This window comes from Pan troglodytes, chromosome 3 (genome assembly GCF_028858775.2).
Source record: "Pan troglodytes isolate AG18354 chromosome 3, NHGRI_mPanTro3-v2.0_pri, whole genome shotgun sequence".
In the NCBI taxonomy this organism is placed as follows: domain Eukaryota; kingdom Metazoa; phylum Chordata; class Mammalia; order Primates; family Hominidae; genus Pan; species Pan troglodytes.
The window spans coordinates 28767655-28792040 of NC_072401.2; the positions used below are offsets into that span (position 1 = coordinate 28767655).

At 34.5% G+C, this 24386-nt stretch overlaps 1 long non-coding RNA gene across 4 annotated transcripts in view; it reads right to left on the reverse strand.

The window, feature by feature from the left end:
• LOC104006012 (uncharacterized) overlaps positions 1–24386 on the reverse strand; it is an 85343-nt gene that overhangs the window by 12839 nt on the left and 48118 nt on the right. Inside the window, exons 3-4 of one of the 4 annotated variants that reach the window (XR_010156513.1) lie at positions 6834–7097; positions 1558–3159 (exon numbers count right to left, since the gene is read on the reverse strand). The exons of 2 other annotated variants lie outside the window; for them this stretch is intronic. This is a non-coding gene — a long non-coding RNA (uncharacterized LOC104006012). Of the gene's footprint in view, positions 1–1557; positions 3160–6833; positions 7098–15158; positions 15211–24386 lie in introns of those variants that run through there. One more of the 4 variants, XR_010156514.1, reaches the window with a different exon arrangement.

Below are 24386 nucleotides of genomic sequence, written 5' to 3' on the forward strand. Positions count from 1 at the left end.
TTTTAAGGAAAACAATCGATACTATTTATTACCAATGATAAAATTATAGATTTAAAGCAAGAATTAAAATTTTAGAAAAACTTGTATTTTTCTAGTTTGAACTTGATAGTTTACTACTTGAAAGATTTTTTGGCCTGGCGCGGTGGCTCACGCTTGTAACCTGCTGAGGCAAGTGGATCACCTGAGGTAAGAAATTTGAGACCAGCCTGGCCAACATGGTGAAAACCCATCTCTACTAAAAATACAAAAAATAAATTAGCCGGGCATGGTGGCATGAGTCTGTAATCCCACCTACTCGGAAGGCTGAGTCAGGAGAATCACTTGAACCTAGGAGGCAGAGGTTGCAGTAAGCTGAGATTGTGCCATTGCACTCCAGCCTGGACAACAAGAGTGAAACTCCGTCTCAAAAAAAAAAAAAAAAAAAAGATTTTTTCCTGAGGTCACTGGTGATATTAATAATTGTTACATTATAAAAAATATGCCTTCCTTTGGAAAATCAACATAAGCCAGTGACAAATGAATGATGTTACCAATTCATGCTTGGGAAAAAATACCCATTTTAACTTCAAGATAAACCAACATCGCATAGTATGAGAAGTGTATTGTCGCTGGTAAAAATGTTTGTCCTTCAAACTTCAAAAGTGTTTTAAAACTATTACCTCTAACAATTGTTTCTTCCAAATATGATTTCAGTTTCCACATTGCAAGTAATTTGAATAAACCATTACAGGATAGTTTTGGTAGCATATTATAAAGAATATCCAAAATTACCTAAAAATGTTGTCAAAATATCCAATTTCAAAATACTTATCTATGTGAGCCTTCATTTTTTTATGTATTTCAAGTAAAACAACATTTCATTCCACATTGTATGCAAATGCGGATATGAGAATCCAGCTGTATACTATTAATCTAAAAGTTAAAGATATTTTAAAAAACATAGAACAGTGGCACTATTCTCACTTTGTTTTCGAAAATATAGTTATTACTTTATAACATATGTATTATTTACATTAGCATATAATGTGTTTATTGATATTTGTAAATAGTCAGTAAATGTATATATTTAAATTTAAAATCAATTTAAAATTTAAACATTCTTAAATGAGTTTTAATTTCTAACCCAATAAATATCAGTAAATACAACACCTACAAACAAAAGTTCTCTGGAGTCCTTAGTAATTTTAATGCATATATAGAGATCTTGAGAACAAAATTTGTGAGAACCAGTGGTTGACAGTAATAGTTTTAAAACAGTTTTGAAGTTTGAAGGAGAAACATTCTTCCCTGAAATTTCAACAATAACAACAAAATAATGTACAGCTGCCCTTCTCGAGGTGAGTAAATCCTACCAGCTAAGTAATACACACACACACACACACACACAAACACACACATATCTATATAATAATAATACCTCTCTAGGTAGCTTGGTTCCAAAATGGCTAAACTGATTTGATGGTATAGCAAATACATGTAACTTTGCAAGAAGTATATACTCTATTATCTATATTACATACACCTCATAGCTGGAATATAGTGATACTTAGATTCATTGCAAATATGAAAAGGCATTTATTCCACATCAGCCTGATTACAAATAGGTCAATCAAGTAGTATTTAGATAGAATGAAACTTTCAGAGCATAGACAACAGATTGATGAAGAATTTATATAAATATGTTAACAGACACAAATACAATGTACTTTTAATTAGCAAAAGATTAGTAAATTTGAAATATTAAGTTGGTCAAATGATCTGATTTTGAAACTAGATGAGATTCTGTATTAACTTACTCTCAAAATGTTCCTCTTTTAATATAATCTTTTGCTAAGGGAGATCCAATATGTTTTTTATTAAAATTCTAGATTTAAGGTTTTTAATCAAATTGCAAGTTTCTCACCAGAGAATTTGTAAATGTACAGAATTCTAAGCATGGATCACAAAGAATATACACAGAAACATGCAACTAGGTGATGTCTTGTTCAATGTTGGCACGATGCTTTCTGTTGGCTCACAGAGGATTTTGTTCCACTGATTTGACGGCAGGTTGGTCTAGGTCACATTTTAACAAGTTTCATATCTGCTAACAGACATGTTATCGTTCTCTAGAGCTTTCTTCTCTGCACAGCATTTTCCAGGCTGTGTGTGTGTATAAAATGCTACTCCTTTATAACGCTGAGTATTCAATAAGCAAGGTCACTTTTAAAAGTAGTCCCTTTCCTATTGATAGAGCTGTCTCCTCTAGCTTGTTTCTCTTAAAATATTGGTTAATGGATGACTACAGGTGATTTTTAAAGTAAGAGGATTAGTCAGGGATTAAAGCACCATAGCTTCCCTCACTTGTGTGAGAAGATGTCAGTCTGATTTGTGATGGATGGTCTCATATAAGTTTAGGAGCCTCTCTCTTTTTTCATATGCAGCATCTTTGGCCACATGGGAAATAAAATCAATATATGAGGGTACGATGTGTGGCATAGGTCTATTAGAATAACTTGTTCACTCAATAGTTTTAAAGTAGTCTCTTTGTAACAAATGCCACAAAGCAATACAAACAAAAGTGTAATTGTCTAGTCTTCAGAATGGCAGGCAGGTGGCTGGTAAACCTCTATGTGGTTTGAGGGTGGAGTGGGAAGACAGCTCAGCTAGTTCAACTCATCAGAGGAGTCATTTAGGGAGATTTCTTAATGGGGTATTATCAGTGAATTGTATCTTCCCAAAGTACATGTCAAAGTACTAACCCCGGTAGCTCATAAGATGACCTTATTTGGAAATTACATCATTTCAGATTAGAAAAGGTAAGATGAATGGAGTAGGGTGGGCTCCTATATCAGTGTGGCTAGCATCTTTATGAGGGATAATGGGAAAAGGCATGGTGACAATGCCATGTGAAGATGGAGGCAGAGGTTGGAGGGTTGCATCTACAAACCTAGGAATGCCAAAGATTGTCAGCCATCACCACAAGCTTGAAGAGTGGCGTGAAACAGAGTCCACCTCGGAACCCTCAGAAGGAACTATCCCTGCTGACACCTTGATTTCTCACTTCCAGCCTTCAGGACAGAATACATTTATGTTGTTTTAAGCCACTCCATTTGTGGTACTCTGTTATAGCAGTTCCAGGAAACTAACACATGAGGATTCTGAGAGGATTATCATGTTCTAAAATGTGAAAACAGAAATGAGATGCATAATTTATTAAACCAACCTGCAATTAAGTTATTAATATATACCTTTTTGTATAGATGAGCAGTGAGAGGCATATGAAGATACTCTCCTCCAAAGACCTCCCATGGTACAATCTAGATTAAACTTCAGAAGCACTGACCATTTTTGGACTTGTATTCACATATATTGCAACAAAATTTATATAAAGAAAAATATGGTACAAACAGGCCATGGCAACCCTTAAGCCATCTTCAAATTCATTAAGTGATAGAATATTTGGCCTCCTTAGGCTGAGAAGAGAAATAAGTGTTGAGAAAAATAGTCAAAATTTGATTTGAATGGACACTCTCTAGGCCTTTTACAGCCTACAAGAACCAAAATAAAAGTGTGAGACTAACATTCTATTATTCAAAAGTGATAGATAATGAGAATTATGTTCTTTTTTCAGAGATATGTGTAATGTCACATATGAATGCTCCAAAAAGTTATCAGCCAGCAAGGTGGCCAGAGTTGGGAGAACTGCTTCTCTTAGAACAGCTTTTACCTTTACCCATTAAAGTGACTTTTTCCTGACCAGTGCATGGATGAAGAACACATTTTGAGGAAATGGGAGTGAAAAAATATTCAGAAAACAGAAATCTATGTATTGAAAAATGCAAAAGTAGAACATAACTTTTGAATTGGGAAATGTTTTGATTCTCTCATTAGCATGATGATTTACTTTAAAAAATTGTTTAAATGAATAAATAAATTACTTGGTTGACTCCACTAGTCTTTTTCTATTGCATTTTTCTTTGTTGTTTAGTGATTTAATTTTCCTAAGGTCATTCTAGAAAGATGGTATATATTATGAATAATTATTTAAATCACCAGTGTTTCTTCATATTAGAGTTGGCTTTTCATTTAGTTTTACTTTAAGGACTTTCATGAAGAAAATCTCACAGTCCCATGGAAATACAATGTCAGGACTTTTTTGATACAAATATCTTACAGAAATATGAATGCCTCATTTCAAAATATCTCACATGCTAAATATTGTAAAATATGTTGTCTTGGAATGGTTAACTATGGATGGGAAGATAATTTTGAGATAATACGGTTCATCCCCTTTACATTTTAGATTTGTGGGGATAAAAGAGGAATTCATGCAAACTAATATATTTTGATTACCCATGATGTTGCAGGCTGTGGTCCAGGAAATTTACTCATATGATACCAAGTAATCCATAATATAAGATTAATTATCTCTAATTTATAAATGCATGAGCTGAAATTCAGATAAGTTAAGTGACATATCAAAGGCATGAAGAAAGTAGTGGCAAATTGTACAGTTTCCTATTTCTCCATACTATGAGCATTGCAAACACTTAAAAAATATATAAAAGTAAAAAAATCCTGGTTTACAAGAAAAAAACCTTTTAATCACTTATCTTTTACCTAGATGCCATCTTATAGCTATTTAAGTAGTTGTCAGCATAGTGATTTTATAGTTTTTATTTTCTGCTTTCCAGGCATTTTCCATTCAAATAAATGTATTTTCATATTTCATATAATTATAATTTTTAATTTATGCATGTTTACCTTCTATCCATATATAATACTTTTTCTACCTATACTACTAAAATGAGATAGTTTATTTTATATTTTCTTTTATTTAAAAAGACATTTCATATATGTACTAGTATAAAGTTTCTTTACAGTAATTTTTATGTCTATCATGTCAAAAATATCTGGATTTATATTATTTCCAAAATGCTAATACTAATTTTCAGAGCTAGGAGTAAACTCATTTTGCTAAAAATTTGTGGGCCTTTGATATTCATAGTTTAGAAATATATATATTTCAAATTTCTAAGAATAAAATTTTATTTCTTAATTAAATTCTTGATTATAGAATTGTTTAACTTGCATTTTTCCTGGTTAATTTTTTTCTATTTTTTTGTTTATTTACTAGGCACTTAAAGTTTTTCTGACAATGTAATATATGCTAATTGCAGTACAATTATTTTATATTATCTATGATAGTAACATAATTCTAAAAATTATCTTATTAGATAGGCATTATTTTCTGTATATTATCTCAAACTGAGATGTAATGCTATAGCCTTCATTTGAAGATGATTGTGTGATGTCAAATCCTGTTATATTCTCTACTCTAAAGCCTCTGTACTTATTTATGTAAATCAAATATAAAGGCTGACCTTGAGAATCTCAGAGATCCCTGAGAAATTTATACATATAGTTATCTACTCTCCAAACACTGAGTGTTACTAATAAATATTCTAGGCAGTCCAAAACAATAGTAATTTTAGATTGCAATTTTATGGTAATATTAACCCTGTTTTGTTGTGCCAGGAGAAATTTTTGAAGTTAACTTTAAATTACTGTCTAAGGAAATGTACTGTGGTCCTGACCGGAGAACTAGCAGTAGTGTGTGCCCTGCATATTTGTAACCGACAATGCCTATGGCTTCATTTAGGTTTGATTCATCAGTCATGTCATCTTCTGAAAGCACTAGAAATAGCGGCAAAGCTGGAGTGCCTTTTGACGTCCTTTCACACTTCCATAAGGTTATTGTACATCCATTAACTCAAACGACAAAGGAAATGTCATCTAAGTTGAATGAATGGATGCTAGGACTCTAAAAGCCCTACTGTCTCAGGTGAAGGGGCAAATGTGCAGCCTTGCGGGATGGAAATGTCTGAGATTCTATCTATGTAGTTACATGTGATGCACATTATCTTTACAGATTTATGGGAAAGAGGATCATCAACCACCAAATAACATGATATATATAACCAGACCTTGGAGTTGACCCGTATTTTTCTTCATCTGTTTTTTACTGATGGTCTCCGACTTATAATAAATATCAGTTGCCTAAGAGTGTGAAGTCACAATGGAGCCAGGACAAAAAAGGTCTCTAAGGAAGGGCATGCTTGGAAGAACATGGGAAAGCTGTCAGAATTCTGACTGTGACATTACAGCTGAGTTGGTAGAAGCGAGAGTATAGGTTAGAACTCATTTTTGTGTAAAACCAACTCTGGAAGAACTAAAATGAAAATGAAAATAAGAAAAGATAGGATATTTATGTCAAAGAACCTAATAAATAATCTTGATATGGTTTGGCTCTGTGTCCCCACCCAACCTCATCTTGATTTGTAATTCCCATGTGTCAAGGGAGGGGGCGACTGGATCATGAGGGTGGGTTCCTCCATGCTGTTCTCCTGATAGTGAGTGAGTTCTCACGAGATCTGATGGTTTTATGAGTATTTGGAAGTTCCTCCTTCGACCTTCTCTCTCACCTGCCACCATGTAAAACGTCACTGCTTCCCCTTCTACCACGATTGTAAGTTTTCTGAGGCCTCCTCAGCCATATGAAACTGTGAGCCAATTAAACCTCTTTCCTTTATAAATTACTCAGTCTTAGGGAAGTTCTTTATAGCAGTGTGAGGAAAGACTAATATAAATGTCAAAAGCAGACATACATGAAATAAATAGAAGTGACAGAGGCATACATGAAATAAATAGAAGTGACAGAGGAGAAATGCACTGAATATTTGTAGTCTCTTTGGGTGAAATAAACCAAAAGCCCATGGAGCAAAGGGAAGAATTTGGAAACAACCTGTGTTATACCGACCAGTCTGTTTCAAAGGTAGTTCATGACTCACCTTTGGAGCTAGTTAAAAATTCAGAATTCAGGGTCCCCTTCATTAGATTTACTACATTTGAATTAATAAAGATGAAGACTGAGAATCTAGATTTGAAGCAAACTCATTGTTGATTCTTGCTGGGATCTCTTGTGACAGACCAAGTTCTCAATGTCTCCTTGGCTCAATCATTTTCTCCTGCTTTCACCTTCTTCCTTTGAACTAGAATTCACTGTCTTCTCCATTCCACAGCATTTGTAAAAGAAGACATTGATGCAGTCTCCTCTAGGTTCATAAAGATAAGAAGTTCCAGAGATTTGTGCATAAAGTGAAGTTATCTGATAGACAATGTATATAATATAAATCAGCCAGTGTCTACTAAAAGAGAAAAAGGTGTCTTCGTAGAGGTTATATATAGCTTACATGTTCACAGGATTATCACTTAGGACATTGAAAATTAATAGATGGGATATAAGCAATTAGTTTTAGCAGGGAATGAATTAAATGTAATTTCTGAGTAAAATTGAAGTAAATTTTCCCTTTCCCTTTGATAAATCTGGAGTCAAAGAGCATTAATAGGCCGGGCGCTGTGGCTCACGCCTGTAATCCCAGCACTTTGGGAGGCTGAGGCCGGCGGATCACCAGGTCAGGAGATCGAGACCATCTTGGCTAATACGGTGAAACCCCATCTCTACTAAAAATACAAAAAATTAGCCCGGCTTGGTGGCGGGAGCCTGTAGTCCCAGCTACTCGGGAGGCTAAGGCAGGAGAATGGCGTGAACCCGGGAGGCGGAGCTTGCAGTGAGCCAAGATCGTGCCACTGCACTCCAGCCTGGGCGACAGAGCAAGACTCCATCTCGAAAAAAGAAAAAAAAAAAAAAAAAAAGAACATTAATAGATACGAGATAAACGAATGAAGTCCAAGAGGCTTCATTTGTACTTTATTAAACTGGGATCCAGAAATAAGACTTGCAAGTAAATTGTAAACAAAAGTCTCATCTTTACAGAGAGGATTGGAGCTAAGTCCTTTGACTAAAATTCAACAATACTCAGAGGCATCACAAAAGTTCTTATCAGTGTCTCTATTCTGCAACTCACAATTTCTTTTTTCAAAATAGTTTTTGGGAAAAGTTTTACACTTAGTTTTCTTTCTATATATAGAAAATAAATTATAAAATAATATTTGCAGAAATATAGAGTACTGCTTTGAGGTTAGATTTTTATTGGTAGCCAGGACTTAGTTTTGAGTTCTTTTTGGGTAACATAGCAACTAGCAAACAAAAAAATACAACTAAAATTCAACAGTCAGTATGTATTGATATTTATATGAATTAAAAAATTGATGGGTAATATCAGTCAGTTATATGATAATAATACTTACAACAAACATTTTTCAGCAACTATTCTAAGCAATTAACATGCAATAACTTAATGTACTAAAATGTATAGTAAGATTTCTGTTAATTACTTGACAAGTTGAAATTATTATTTAATTGAGATACCTTTGGATCTCAAAATCCAAAACAAAACAAAACAAAACAAAATAACCCAGCAAATACACGAAGCCACAATAGATAGTGGCTGTATTAAGGGAATTAATTGTCAACGAGGGAGAATTGTGCTTGTTGTGACTGCAGACTTTTGTGTGCCCTTTCTCTTCTGGGCTTGCTAGATGTGAGGAATGCACTAGCAAGTTTATGACACAGACACTTAAGCTTTCAGAATTGAAAAAAGATGCAACTTGGCCAACTACTCCAAACTCTTCATGTATTTTTGTATAACAGTGATTACCTACTGTTTCTTTTGATCACCTTTACTTATAGGAAGTTTTAAAAACATTCATAATTAAAATATCTGATACAACTAGATAAGAGCAGTGCATCATCACCATCTTCCCAAGCATAACATGAAAACATGGAAACTGAAAATGGCATCCTTAACTACCTTTCCTCTAGATTGGAAGGCAAACAGAAGGTAGAAGGACTGAATCATATTGGAGTTGTAGTTAAGCATTCAAACTTCAAAAAAAAGTACCAGGCTTCGAATCGTGGCTCTTCCATTTAGTAGCTGGCTGATTTTGTGAAAAATACTTATTCTATCTCTATTTCTTCATTTATAAAATGAAGATATGCTGGTTAATATGTGTCAACTTGGCTAGGCTATGGTACCCATGTTTGGTTAAATACCAATCTAGATGCTGCTGTGAAGGTGTTTTTCTTTTTTTAGATGTGATTAACATTTAAATCAGTAAACTGAGTAAAGCAGATTATTTTTCATAATGTGGATGAATGTCATCCAGTCAGTTGGAGGTTTCCTCTTTCTTGGAGAAGTAGTAATTCTACTTCAAGAATTTAACTTTTGAAGTAATCGAAGTAATTCTACTCAAAGACTGTAACATATAAACCTTGCCTAATTTCCAGCCTGCAGATTTCAGACTCCCGACTGTACCATCAACGCTGACCTGAATTTCCAGCCCGCCCTCCTGTTTTACAAATTTCTGACATTCAGGTTCCACAACAGGGAGATCCAATTTCTTGAAAGTAAAATATAAAACCCTCCCCAACCTCATTATTTTATATATGAAATGTGGTAATTATATCTAGCACATAGAATTGTTGTCAGGATTAAATTATTAAGAAGTAAAATGCTTAGAGTGAGGTCTTGTGCAAAAGTAATGTATCTGTTAGTTAATATTTTATTTATCTCTCTCCAGCATTAAGCACTGTGTCTTGCATAAAATAGATGCTCCATGAATATGAGTTGAACTAAAGTTTTATATATGAATCCTTGACCTAACCAATTTTCAGTTTATCCTTAAAATTTGACAACTAATATTTACAAATCCATTCCTTATGGGAATTTGCTGCCATTTGAAAGTAATAGATGATGACGAAGTCCAAATGTTTGGATACTTTATTCGTGCTATAGTAGGAAAAAAAGAACAGAAGCTTTCAAATTATATAGATATAGAATGAAATTTTAGTAACTCCCTTAGAGAAATATGACTCTGAGGAAGTAACATTAAGTCTCTATTTTCTCATCTCCAAAATTGTTATCATGATAAATATCTCATAGTGGTGCCTTTGTGAAGGACTTGGTCTACCTTAGTCACCCAAACTGGCAATGTTATATTAATTTTTATTTATGAATTCCCAGTTTATCCTAAATTGGTTTGCACCAACAGAGAGCAATTAAATCTGATTGCATGATCAGATCATTCAGAATCCCTTGTTTTTACTAGCCCTAACCATGTAAATAGATTTTCCAGGGAGCATTAGGTGATGTGTACGTATCCCAAATATTTTCTACTAATAACAGTAGGTGATTTGGTAATTAGAAATACCAGCTTCACATTATAGAAACAAAGCACTATTTTTAAAAAGTAATTTGGCCTTTGGCTCAAACAACCTGCTGAATGTTTTACTGATCACTCATTGACATGCATTTCTAAGCAGACTTCTGGTACAAATGCTCCTCAAATACTCTAACTTTACATTAAAGAAGTATCCCACCTTTTAATTGAAAAAATCGATGCACTTTTCAATGATTTTATTAATGAAACATCTTTAGTAGTATTGTGAACTGATTTTATGAAGATGGAACATTCAAGCATTTTAACAGAGCAGAAAAATATTCCACGAGACTCATTGCCTCATTGAGCACTTACATTTGCATAGTACTTTGCATCTATTAAGAGCTTGGTGATCACTTTTATTAGTTAGCATTGAGTAAGGTCAATATTATTTCTTGCATTTTCCAGAGAAAATATTTGAATGCAGAGAAATAAAGTGATTTCAGCCATGTAAGTAAGCAAGTGGTGCTTTGTGAGTTCCATTGTCAGTTTAAAATATATTGTCAAATTATGGTACTCACTTAAATTGGCAACCAAATGTTTGTGGTAGTCTCACAAAGAAAAAATGGGGGAAAATGCCTGAAGATCACTTAAAACTCCTCCTGTTATAGTGCTACTTTTATTTAGAGGGAAATATAATTTTTAAAAAACTACAGCTAAAACTCTTAAATATGCTACAGTAATATATTTATTAGATCTTTTGCCTCTTAGCACACAGTTCATGCTTGAGATGTTCTAGAGCCACTAGGATATTAAAAAGTAGGAGGAGAAATTAGAAACTCCAGTGATTGATTTAGGACTGAACTGTAGAGCATGTTGTTAGATGCACATTCCAAAGTTAAAAAAAAAAAACAAAAAAACATTTAATTACTGTGTTTTGTTCTAAACTCTAGCGAAATCTACTTGCTAAACAAAACATTCAAAATTTGCTTTTGAAAGGAGTGAGAAAGTGATTAGCTAGAGATTAGTTTTGGTGAGGATCATAAAAAAGTATAAAATTTCAAGGAAAAACAAATAATCCCAAAGAATATTTCCTGATTAAAAAATAAATAATTTAGTATAATGCAACACAGCTACAGATTTTATAAGTAACAGACTTTACAAATATTATCAAAACTCAGTAGCAGAATACAGAAGTTACTTAGTATTCACTGTGACAGCAATGCAGTCTTCTCTAAATTATCTAAGATTGTGCTAACTCACTCATAATTTGGAGACTTGTGCTGTCAGAAGAAAATATGTAGGCAATAGGTAAGTAAAATTATTATTAAAATGAATTGAGTTAATGTACATAGGCACAGGTAGTAAATGACAGTATTATAATCATGTTTATTTTATCTTAACATCTTACTTAACTATTCACCATTTGTTTTGCAAGTGTATTGCTAATATTCTAGGTTACTATAAACACTGAAATGATAGTTTATTAGCGGAAATGATATGGCACAGAAAAAGCAAGGCATCCTTTAAAGTCAAATTATCACCATGATTTTCATTTTAGTCTACTTAATTCTCCTTTTCCTTTAGATCTAGATTTAATCTTCTAGGATGCAGAGATTGGTAGTCCCTATCCCCACTTTCATATATCCCAGATAAACACTGGAGTAGAAAAAAGGGTGAGAAAACTGAAGACTCATCTTTGCTCTGTCACAAAATAATTGACCGACCTTTGGCAAATCAATTAATTCACTGAAAATTCATTTTCCCAATTTGCAATGTAGAAATAATAATAATATATTCCCTGTGTCTCAAAGACTGTTCTATAAAATTCATAGTATTTTAGAAATGGACAAATATCCAAGCTCCATATCTAACATCTAAGAACATCAGTGGCACACTCAGCTAAGGAGATGGAATCCATCAGTTTTTTTTTTTTTTTTTTTCTGTGGATTTTCAGATATCCACCTATCCTAGCATTTTTTTTCTTTAGGGAGAAGTAAAGTGATTTTAGAAATATATATATGTATGTGTGTGTATGTGTGTGTGTGTGCGCGCGTGTGTGTGTGTTTGCTAAAAGTTCTTTTTTTAATATCACTCAAACTATCAAAGATTTATATAATCCCCATTGTTAAATACTAATGTTTTAATCTGGTGTCATATCTGCTGATGTTTAGAGATAAGGCTAAAAAGGAAAACGGAGAAAAAATAATTATTATTTAAAAATATTAAACAAAAATATATTTTGTGTTAGATATTTTTTACTGGAGACAAAAATATCCTCTTGTATGACTTTAAACAGGAAAATGGTAGAATCAGATTTTCATGTATCGCTTGGAGGAAAAATTACAAACGGGCTAGAGGAAAGTCAAAAGAATGTTCCATTAATTCCATAAGAAGTAATAGTGGCTTAATGCAGGTCATTGTCAAGGAATTTGGAGAAAATAAAGTAATATTTAAAAGACAGGGAAGAGGTAGATTTGACCATACTTACTGATTGGCTGGCTATGGATTGTAAGAGTGAGGAAATAGTCAAAAATAATACTCAGATTTCTGATTTAGGTAACTGATAGTATTTTTCATAGAATAGTGGGCTAGAAGATCAAGTTTGGAAGGAAGTAGAGTTAATGCATCCAGTTTGGACTTGTGTAGTTTGAGATACCCATAGCATATAAAGAATATGTATATGTTTATATACACACTCACACACACACACAGTTGAAGATTAAGAGAGAGATTTGGACTGGATGTAAGAATTGGGGATTATAATCTTATGGAGAATATCTTCAGCCTTAATGGTGGAGATTCATTCAATGTATTATCTACTGTGTGATGAGTCCTGATTAAGATTTTGGCTTCATTATAGTAGAAAAACAAAATGTAAATGTTGTTTCTGCTCTCATGATTCTACCTTATTACCAGGGGTTAGCATGTATACTAAGAGAAAAAGGCTGGAAGCAGGATTATGGGAACATCAAAATTTCAATACAATTAGGATAAAATCAATAACAATAGAAAGTTATCTGACTGTGAGGAATAGAGAAGTTCTTCTTCAAAGTTTCTTGAAACCATAAAGAGCTTGTCATTTCCTTGCTCTATGTATATCTATATCTATATGTTCTAATGCAGCTGCTCTAACTTCCCCTGGCATACCTGGACAGGACTAAACAAGCCCCTGACCACAGTGCATGCCATTCCTTATTTGGAAACCCTCCTGGCCATCTCATGACTAGCTTCCTCTTTGCTTTGTCCTCTTTCTCTTTTGCCTATTTGGGAAATTTCCAAGCTGTTAACCAATTGGGTCAAGCTTAGAATGTGAGGTCCCATTCTGACCAATGGAAATAGGACACTGCCATAGGGCGATTGCATCAGGTTATGTAAGTTATAAATGTCCCTGTCTCCTTTGTTTGGCGTGCTCTCGTGGTGAGACTGTTGGTGAGTTGTACCCTTTCTGCAGAAAGTAAATTAGCCTTGCTGAGTGATCATTGCCTTGGTGTGGATTCTTACCGATGTCATAAACCCATTTCCAACACTGACATATTATTTTTACTCTGTGTACTTTTCACTTTCTATTTGAATTGAAAGTAATTATTTCATTATTGTTTTTGTATGAAAGTTCAGAGGTCGTGTTAATTCACTACTTTAAAAAAACTATTCATTTTTTAACAAGTATTATGGAGTGCCTCCAACTTTCATTTTAGATATTGTCCTCGGTATTGAGGATACAAAGATGACTAAAACATATCTGTGCTAGGAACAAGCAAAGCTCTTCCTCTTTGAAATTATACAATCAGTTGCATTTTTTTCTATCATTATAGGGATTTTGGTTGTAGAAAAAAAAGATCACATATGAGCGATTTAAATGACCAGAGTTATGACAATAAAGCAGAACATTTCTGAAAAATAAAGGAGGCCTGAGATGGTCATTATTGCTATTTCACCTGTTTCTGATGGGGTAAGCACATGGCAGGATTACTCAACCTTACTCCTCTTTAAGTGAGACGCAATTATGTGATATGATTTGGCCAACGAAATGTGAGCCTTTAAGTATTAACCCACAATTTAGCATACTCTGTTCCTTTTACCAATGTTCCAGATAGTGAGGATCCCATCACTTTAGGTCTCCAAGTCAGACTCTCCTGCTGACTCAAGATATTTAGCATGAGATAAACAAGCTTTTGTTGTTTCAAACTTCTAAGTCTGTGGGAGTTGCTCATCTATCCTGATGGATGTAGAGGCCAAATTACAAATGAAAACAGCATTAGTCACCCCCCACGTTGATTTATTTTACAGTTTTGACTAGGGATTGCTCTGCTTATGGTATGGGTAGTAGAAAGAGAGAAATAAGGTAAAGAGGGGGCATGAGGGTAGAAATCTTCCTGCTTTGTATGTCAATCACGTTGATGATTGACTTGAGAGTTGTGCTATGTTTTCCATTGCCAGAATGTACTTAGCTAAAGTGTTTCAGCAACATTCCAATTTCCCTGTGAAATAATAGAGAAACACTACATTGAATTGTTGGCAGAGTCACTTGATTGATGTTCTCCAGAGCCTGAACTTCACTGATGAAGTAGTTTCAGTTTTTTGCTAATTGTTTGGAACATTGTAAAATAAAAACATAGCAGTTGATGAAAAGAGTTTTTTTTATCTACATGCAATATTCTATTCAATGGATATAACATATCCTGACAGAGACATTGTACTAAATTTTATTTCACCAATTTGAAGATACGATATAAACACCAAATATTTGATACTCTTGCTGTGTTTTCTTAGCAATTCCATTTGTCAAGAGTCTCTTGAGAACCAGATAATGTCAGAAAAAGCTTAAGTGTTTATTTTCACTGGCTTTTGCATACATAAAACGGTTCAATATTTCAACCTGCAAACCTATTCACCTCATTGTATTGGTAGTCTATATATTACCTTTGCACATACAATAAGAAAACAAAATCTTTAATAGTGAGTTGATGGCAGAGATGATAAAACAGGAAAAAGCACAGAAACATGAAGACTGTATCATTAACTTTGAATCAGAGCAACATAGATCAACTCACTGATATTTCATCTTTTTATTCTTCTGTGTGGATGACAGCAAATCTTTGGTGGCTGAAATCAGGAAAGCAAGAGAGAGAATAAGAAGCCTGGATCATCCATTAGGGTAGTAGATGAGAAGTTCATAGCTTCATTTTATAAAATGTTAGAATCTTCTAGAGCAGAAGTTCCTTTCTGGAGTGATTTTGCTGCCAGGATACATTTGGCAATACCTGAAGACATTTTTGGTTGTCACTATCGAAGGGTTGTGATGAGTACTACTGGCATCTAGCGTGTAACCCAGAATGTGCCTTAAAATGACAATAGCACCAAGATTGAGGAACACTTCTAAGCCAAGCTATTCATTTTACAGAAATTATATTTATGACTCATTCATCCATATCCAAATATTTATTAAAAGCCCCATTAGTCAAGGGCCTATGCTAAGTATATAAACTACAAAAATGAACCTCAATAGTTAAAAATCCTCATATCATGGGGTTTGGGGATAGAGAAGGAAGAAAGACATGTTGTGATCTATAGAAATCCTTTACATTTCCCTTTCATTCTACAAAACCTGGCATCTATAAGCCTACTAAATACTAAAGGGAAGGGATAAATGAAAGCCATTATTATTCATTGAAAGTATATTCAACAACTTATTTATTGAGTAATATTAGGCTCCAAGTACACCTCTAAATGTTCACCATATGGATGCTAATAAAAGAAGCAAAAATCCTCCTCTCATGAAACTTAAGTTCTAGAAAAAGAAGATATAAAAATGAAGTAACAAGTAAATTATACAGTATGTAAAGCACTTGGTCAAAGAATAAGAGCTGAAGAGGAAGAAAGAGGTTATTTGCCCAAAGGACTGACTTTTAGCAATAATTCCTACTAAACATTACCTGGAATCTTCATGAAAAATATGAAATCAATGTTTATGTTTAATGGAATGCTTAAGATAGAAAAAAAAAATGAATCAAGAATGAGGGTTGGGAGGACTAGGTTAGAAGCAGGGTTAAAATGTTAACTACAGTGGTCGGAGGATAAATCAAGGAGACGGTGACATCCAAGCAAAGGCTGGAAGTGGCAGAGGCAGTGACCCACACAGATATTGGGGAAGCATTCCAGAAAGAAGGAATGATGAGTAGCATACAAGTGATCAGTGTGCCTGGAGAAGAATAAATGATAGCAACAGACAAAGAAATGGTTTTCCTTGAGATAGTGACACTGCAGGTCTGGAGGGTGGAGTTCAAATCTCACAGTTCATCTTTAAGACTGGTTTTCACTCAGACTAGGGTGGGGAGCCATTGGCTCTTTCTGTTGTGGAGTGACATATCTGACTCAGGCTATCACACAATCATTTTTACTACTGTGTTGAGTACAGTCTGAAGCGGGGGACATGGAGAAAGGAGAGTTTAGGGCCAAAGGGAAAGAAATGAGACTAGTTGAGAGGCTACCCCCCTCCCCTAGTTCCCAATAACTCGCGATGGTGTCTCAGACCTGGGTGGTAGGAGGGAGATCATGAAGAGTGTTTAGGTTCTGCATATATGTTAATATATTTTTAAGGTAGAGCTGAAAGAATTTGCAAGGGGTGAAAAGAAATGTGAAGTACCAGAGAGGGAGAGGCTCATGGATGGTTCTAAAATTTTGGTCCTGAGCAATTGGAGGCTTAGTTGCCGTCTACAGAGACAGTGTAAACCACTGGAGGAAGATGTTGGGTTGGGTGTGGGAAGAGAATATGAGGGGCTCAGATTCAAAATAAAATTGGTTGTGGGTCATCTACCTGAAAAAGAGCAGTAGGATTTGAAATTCTCCTGAAAAATTTGGGGCAGGCAGGCAGGTTTCTCATAGCAGATATCTAAAGTCTGCATGCTTTATAATTCTCCCTTTATCTCATTTGTCCCCAAGTGTCTCTTTTGCATTTCTTTTTTGAATAGACTAATTCTCACCTATTATATTTTTTATTGTGCCTTATCTTAAGTTTGAGCTCTGGGACAGGTTTCATGTAATATAATAGTATGATCACTTCAAGTGTTGTCACACAGCAAGGTTATAAATACTGATTAAGGCATGAACAAAATGCTTCAGAGGACGTGACAATGCACATTCTATAACAGTAGCCTGGAGCTCACCAATTTGGGGGTGAAATTATCTGACAGCTGGAATAATGCATTTTTGTACAAATTCAAAGATTTAAAAATCTCTTTTCCTCAATATCTTAAAAAAACACTAATAGCAAAATTAATTACTTCCCAAGTTTAGACATGTCTATCAATTAAATGGTACAAATTATTATTCAGATAAGAAATTATATAATTTAATTGAATTATATTGTCATGTAGTATTGTTAGAAAAGTTTACCAGAAAAAAAGGTTTTTACTTTTTCTTCCTACTGTATCAGACTGAAGTTATTCTATGCTTTTTTTTTTTTTTTGTCTTGTGTTTATTTTGTTGCATTGTTTTTCTTTTGTCAGGGCTACATGGATGCTCAGAGAAAATTGCAGTTTAAAAAGAAATCCTTAAATCTTTTGAGTGTTTCTTTACCCAGAGGAAATATATAATATTAGTATCTGATTTGTAAATTGATGCATCTTGCTTATTGGTCTTCATGATTTACATGATGTCTTGAGCTAAGGGGTTTGTACAGAACTTGCACACTTCCATTCTTAGCGTCTGCAGTCCTGTTTGCCGAAAGCTATATTCTCTGACCTCCTCATAGTATCTTCTGTCCAGTGATAGTGAATGTCATTGCACTTCCCAATTTACAACTTCAGAATGGGTATGGCTAGAAGTATGAGAGCAGTTAGCTTTGCATATCAAATGCATATACTTTAAAGAATACAATTTGTCCTCTGCAGACCATAGAATTAAAAAATACTGCCAAATTATGTTGTTGAATTATTGATTCACCCTCTTTTATTTTTCAGTTTCATGTTTCATGAGCATAAAGCTGATGGATATATTAGAACCTTTAATGACAGACCCTCATGATGAAACATGGGAAGAGCAGACGAGATTTCCTAGAGGTTCACTTTGTAGAAATATTTCTCACAAACAGCTCAGGGATGCGCATTATATACCACAGTACAGTTTAAAAGCGTCTTGGAAACTACAGCATTATATGTTGACACTTCAGGCTAATACAGGGTTTTCTTCTGAGTGCCTGGCACTGCTAAGATGTTATAAAGAGTTGTTTGTAGCCCTTTATAGACAAGGACAAACTTGGGAAAATTTGCAAGGCAGTGAAGTTTCTTCAAGGTATGAACCTAACTTAACATTGAGATCAGAGAGGTGTAAAGCTCTTCATTTTATTCCTCTTCCTTTCTCATTTTAAAAGAAATATATGTGGATTCCGTTCTTGCAGGGCAGTACATTTTTAGGAAAATTATTTTTAGGCAAATTATTTTTAGGAAATTATTTGGTAACACATTAGGACTATAAATCTACTTCCTCAGGCTTCTGCTGATCAATCTTTGTATAAAGAATGGTATCTGTTATAACCTGGGTATTATGAAGAATCACGAATACAGTGAGAGGACACATACACACACAGAGAGAGAAGAGTCTTAGTCCTCTCTGGCTGCTCTAACGGAATCCCATAGCCTGAGTGTCTTATAAACAAGAAACATCTATTTCTTATATTTCTAGAAGTCTAAGGAAGTCTAAAATTAAGACACTGGTAGATTCAGTGTCTGGTAAAGACCTGCTACCTGTCAAATAGATGGACATATTTTAGTTGTATCTTCACATAGTTGAAGGGGGAAGGAGGCTCACTGAGGTCTCTTTTATAAGAGCACTAATTCCATTCATAAGGGCTCAACTGCTAAGGCTTATCACCTCCTAAAGTCTCCACCTTCAAGTACCATCCCAATGGGAATTAGATTTCAACACAGGAATTTTGAGGGAACACATGCATTCAGTCTGTTGAAGAGTAACAAAGAGAGAATAAAACTCAATTCTCATCCTAAAGCTTGCAAGAATAGAACAGAATCCATCGTAGTCAACCATAAGAACATTAAACGAAGATAAGAAGTTGTTTGACAATATCTAACACAATCAAACCAAAGACTGATAAAATTTTGTAAAAGCAGAAAAGATTGTGGGTTAATATAGAATTAGTTGTATGGGGCTTCTTCAGATTGTTAATGCTAATTGATATCTGACCATCACTACCAGGCATGGAGCATATGGCTTTGGAATATATAAAATTAAAAAGAAATGTCTGTCATTAGAAGAAGAGAGAAGGTTTATATAGAAACTCTAAAATTTATAATTTTACCACTAGATTTTGATAACTAAAAATAAAATATAATGCCATCAACCAACTTAACAGACCCCCTTTTAGCCAAGGGGACCCCAGAGGAACCTTAAAAACTGAATTCCTGGCCATGGTGGGATGGGAGGTCAGACACACCTTATGATGCTCACTCCCTTTCACTGTTTAAACATTTTTTTCTATATCTCAGTACATGTATGCTACAGTAAACCTCTTCTTTAGAATGGAAACAGTTCAGATCCAGCCATGTCATAGATCCATTCAGATCCTCTGCAATGGGTACAGCCCGCTCAAAATAAAAGAAAGCAAGGCTTTGAAACAAAATTATTTTATCTTTTAATCCACCAGTACCTTGCAAATGCAGTATTTGGCACACAGTACTCATACAATGTCTGTCCAAAATGCAGGAATTCATGCATATTTAATGATTTTTATGATGTTTGTAATATTCATGTTTGCTCTGTGATGAAACTAATCTGTAAATCAATGTTAACATCCCAAACTGCTTCCTGTGATTTACTTGAAACACTTCAGAAAATGACAATGACATTTATGTAAACCTTCAGTTCTTAACTTCAATTCATGACATATTTAATTTAGCTAGTCAAATTAAATATTTTAGTTCCCAAATCAAAAATTAAGTATGGATATTGATTTAAACATTTATGACAAATTAAATAAACTATGCTAAAATTTTTTTAAATGCTTTACTACAAACCTATTATTATTAAAGAAAAATTATTATATGTATTTTATTTGATGGAATAAATATTCTGAAGTTGAAGATAACCTAGGCACAAACAGTACCACTTTAAGTTCACAAATGCAGTATCTTTTTTAATGTTCTATTCACAATTCCAGCCTAGAGAACAAGATTGTCACAGATCTGGCCTCTGGTGGACTGTTAGCTATGTGAGGAGGATTTATTGCAATTACTCATGCTGTGATTTAGATTAAGCAACTTGAAGCTTCAATTCACAAGCACTTATGAACATTCTGATTCAGATTTACTTAAAAGAGTCTGTTAAACTTCAGACTCTTGTGTAAAATAATCAGAGCAGCCCATTTATTTTCAATGCTAAAGTAAAATTTAATATAACCTTTACCACATTGAAAAAATGCAAAATAGAATTATTCAGCTGTTGAAATTTAGTAAACACCTGATCTGACCTGATTTAGGTGAAGTTGCAGTTAGTAGAAATCATGATATATATTCAAACAGGTAGGGTTTAAAGGTTTATATTATTACCCATCTCATGGTAAATAATTTAGTCTCACTTATTGTAGCAAATAATTTTTCTGTGATTTTGGTCCCTTCATATAAAAAAAAATCACACACGTCAGGGAGTTTATCAGGGTTTTTCCACTCTTAAATAGTGAAGTCAGATGTTATGTCCTTTTGTCAGTTTTCTCCTAACCTGTTTCAACAATCCAAGGTGTGTGAGAAGCCTGGGCTGCTAATGCCCATGGGCATACTAATCCTTTGCTTCTGAACTTGCTATTTTCTCTGTTGGCCTGTTAAGTATGGCCTGTACACTCCACTGACATCACCTATGCTGTCATTGTGACCAGTAGTGTACTGAAGCTCTCCACAGAACAAAGCCTCTATAAAAGCAAAGAGAATAGTAGACTTTTGTCCTAAGGTGCACTTTGCAATGTCCATCTCAAAGAAGCATTAATTTATGTTGCCTGAATCTTATGAATATGGATACTACAGATCTTTTGGTATTTAGGCTTTCATATGAGTGGACTGGGACTGGATTGAATGAAGAGACAGTGGTAGATGCTATACTTTCTTCTTGCATATCGTGTGTGCTTACATGCCTAAGGATGGCCTGTGACTTCTTTATTCAATAAAAATATGAATGTGTAAGCCTCCAAAGGCAAAGGCATAAGTAAGAGTACTTCCTCTCCAGGGAGGCATGGTAAGAACAGAAATATCATACTCTTACAGGGGAGAAAAAATGATTATTTAAAAAATTTGCAATCCATGAAGCTTTATAAGCCAAGTTGAAGAGTTTTGACTTCCTTTTAGTGTGATAGAAAATCATCAAATTGTTGAGAGTGGAGAAAGGAAGAAACCGGTCAGGCAGGCAGTTAGTGAGGGTCCTTGGTTGAAATCTTTCAAACAAAAGAACAGCCTGCAGGGAACTTGAGCGAGGGGCGGGGTGGGGTGGAGGGTTGGGGGTCTTGCCAAAGACATGCCTACTGTCGCACAGATGAGAAAAGCTACACAAGAGACTTGCCCAGACATGCCTGCAATGGAAAATTCCATCCTCTGACACATGCACAGTAAGGGGAACAAAGTAACATGGAGTATTTCTTCTTTTGCTTATTACACTTTCATTCCAACCTCATCCTTAGTGCCCATGCTCCTTAACTTTCTTGGTCCTGAATCAAAGGATGCTGGGTACTACCTCAGGCAACCAGAGACTGCTACATTGCATTCCATTGGCAAGACTGTTGCATTGTTTTAAGTAAAGGAGTGATTTAATATATTTTATAATTACAAAGATCTAGTAGTGACTATATCAAGATTAGATTAGATTGTATAGAATTAAAAGGGAATGTAAGAGGTCTAGTTAGAAGGCTATAGCTCATTAGGAAGATAATAGAACAGGATTGCTGCAGTATGGTAATAATGGAGACAGAAAAGCGAAAAAAAGTGGGATATGGTTAGGAAGTGTGTCAACAAGAATTGCATGAAACTGTACGTGATGCATAAAGAAAAGAGAGAACTCAAGTACTTTCTGCTTTTGGAGCTCTTCTTTAAGATAAAAATTATCATTGGGACTTAAAAGTACACCTTTCCATTTCAGATTTTGCAAAATACAACTTACGTTTCTCTTATATATTTCCTTTTGGAGTTTATCTTTTTTAAAAATATAAACAAAAGTATTCTGCCTCTTTAAAAATGAGTCTCTGTATTTCTATTTCTATTATAGTTTACGTTTTCTTTTCCCTCTTCTTCCTCAAACTTTTTTTTTATTTTATTATTATTATACTTTAAGTTTTAGGGTACATGTGCACAATGTGCAGGTTAGTTACATATGTATACATGTACCATGCTGGTGTCCTGCACCCATTAACTCATCATTTAGCATTAGGTATATCTCCTAATGCTATCCCTCCCCCCTCCCCCCACCCCACAACAGTCCCCAGAGTGTGATGTTCCCCTTCCTGTGTCCATGTGTTCTCATTGTTCAGTTCCCACCTATGAGTGAGAATATGCGGTGTTTGGTTTTTTGTTCTTGCGATAGTTTACTGAGAATGATGATTTCTTTTTTACCTTTCCTTACTTCAACTTCTAGATGCCTGGATATCCGCCTTTGTAATCCAATTTCCTTCACTTCCTCATTTGTATCCTCTTTTTCCACCTGCCACAATTTGCCTTTTGTCATTTACATCTTGTTTTCACATTCTTACTATATTGAAAAATATGTCCCTCAATTAAAAATTCTGCTAACAGAACAAGTTTCTTGGTTTAGTCCAATTTAAGAGTAGAAGGACAAGAAAGTCCACTTAATTATCTCTATTCTAGAGAAATGGAAGTTTGAAAGTTTTTTGCAAAATGTAAGTTCACTTCCTAATTTTGCAATGTGGCCCAGTCAATTTCTAGCATGTAAGGTACAGAGGAATAGGTTAACTGAAAGAAAAGATAGTAAGCTGAACAGCACAATATTCACACCTTCTTTTCACTATATTGCTTTTTCCTCTGTTACTCCACTACCACATGCACTAAACTTAAGTGTAAATGCCAAAATCAAAATAAGAATGATTGCTTATAACACCTATGCCACTCTTTTCCTCCAGTTATTTTAGTAAGACTATTTCTGTCTGTACTACAGACATGAATTTATTTCTCCATCTTTTTTCTGGAAATCACAGTAACATACTGTGATTTTAGGAAAGACAAAATGAATAACAGAGTCAATAGAGATAATATTGCTTTAAACACACACACACACATACTCATGTTACGTCACTGTGTAAAATCCATTTTTTAAACATGAAACATATGGGAAAAATACATTTCTTTATTTAACAGTATTTTATTGAGTTTCTACTATGTAAGAAGCACTGTACTGGGTGTTGGTGACTCAAAGATGAATAACACAGACATAGTCCTTTTTGTATGGATTCTTAGAGTGGAGTAGAGAGTTTTTAAGAAAGCATGTCACTTGCTAGACAAGGTGGCTCACACCTGTAATCCCAGAACTTTGGGAGGCTGAGGAGGGCTGATCGTTTGAGGTCAGGAGTTTGAGACCAGCCTGGCCAATGTGGTGAAACTCCATCCCTACTGAAAATACAAAAATTAGCTAAGCCTGATGGTGCGCACCTGTAATCCCAACTACTTAGGAGGCTGAGGCAGGAGAATCACTTGAACCCGGGAGGCAGAGGTTGCAGTGAGCTGAGATCATGCCACTGCACTCCAGCCTGGGCAACAGAGCGATACTCTGTCTCAAAAGAAAAAGAAAAGAAAGCACGTTACTATTTCCCTTATATCCCTTGCAGTTTGAGAGGTGTAAGGACACATTCAGGCCATTGAATCTCTCTTTATGAATTTCTAAATATACTCAGAAGTCTAGAAGACTGAATGTGTAGATTTTCTCCCAGCACTGTCAAAAGGAAAAGATGTTAATTTAATATTTAAGAAGGTCCCAGATACCCATTATCTTTTGAAGTCTGGCTTGCTCAGCACTCTCCACGATGAAATACTTTTGCTTATATTTTCCCATCTGAACCAGATCAAGTTTTTCTGGCTAGGTAATGCCTTTATACGAACAATATTGAAAACGAATAATAATCTAAGTAATCACCAGTATAGTTTCTCTATTTCCCAATGAAAAATTGTCATAAATAATTGTGTTCTGTATTATCTTAAAAATGAGTTATTTCCTTCTCACATATAAACTAAGCTTTGGAAAATGACATGAGTAATATATTTCCATTTGGAATTTTTTCTAACATT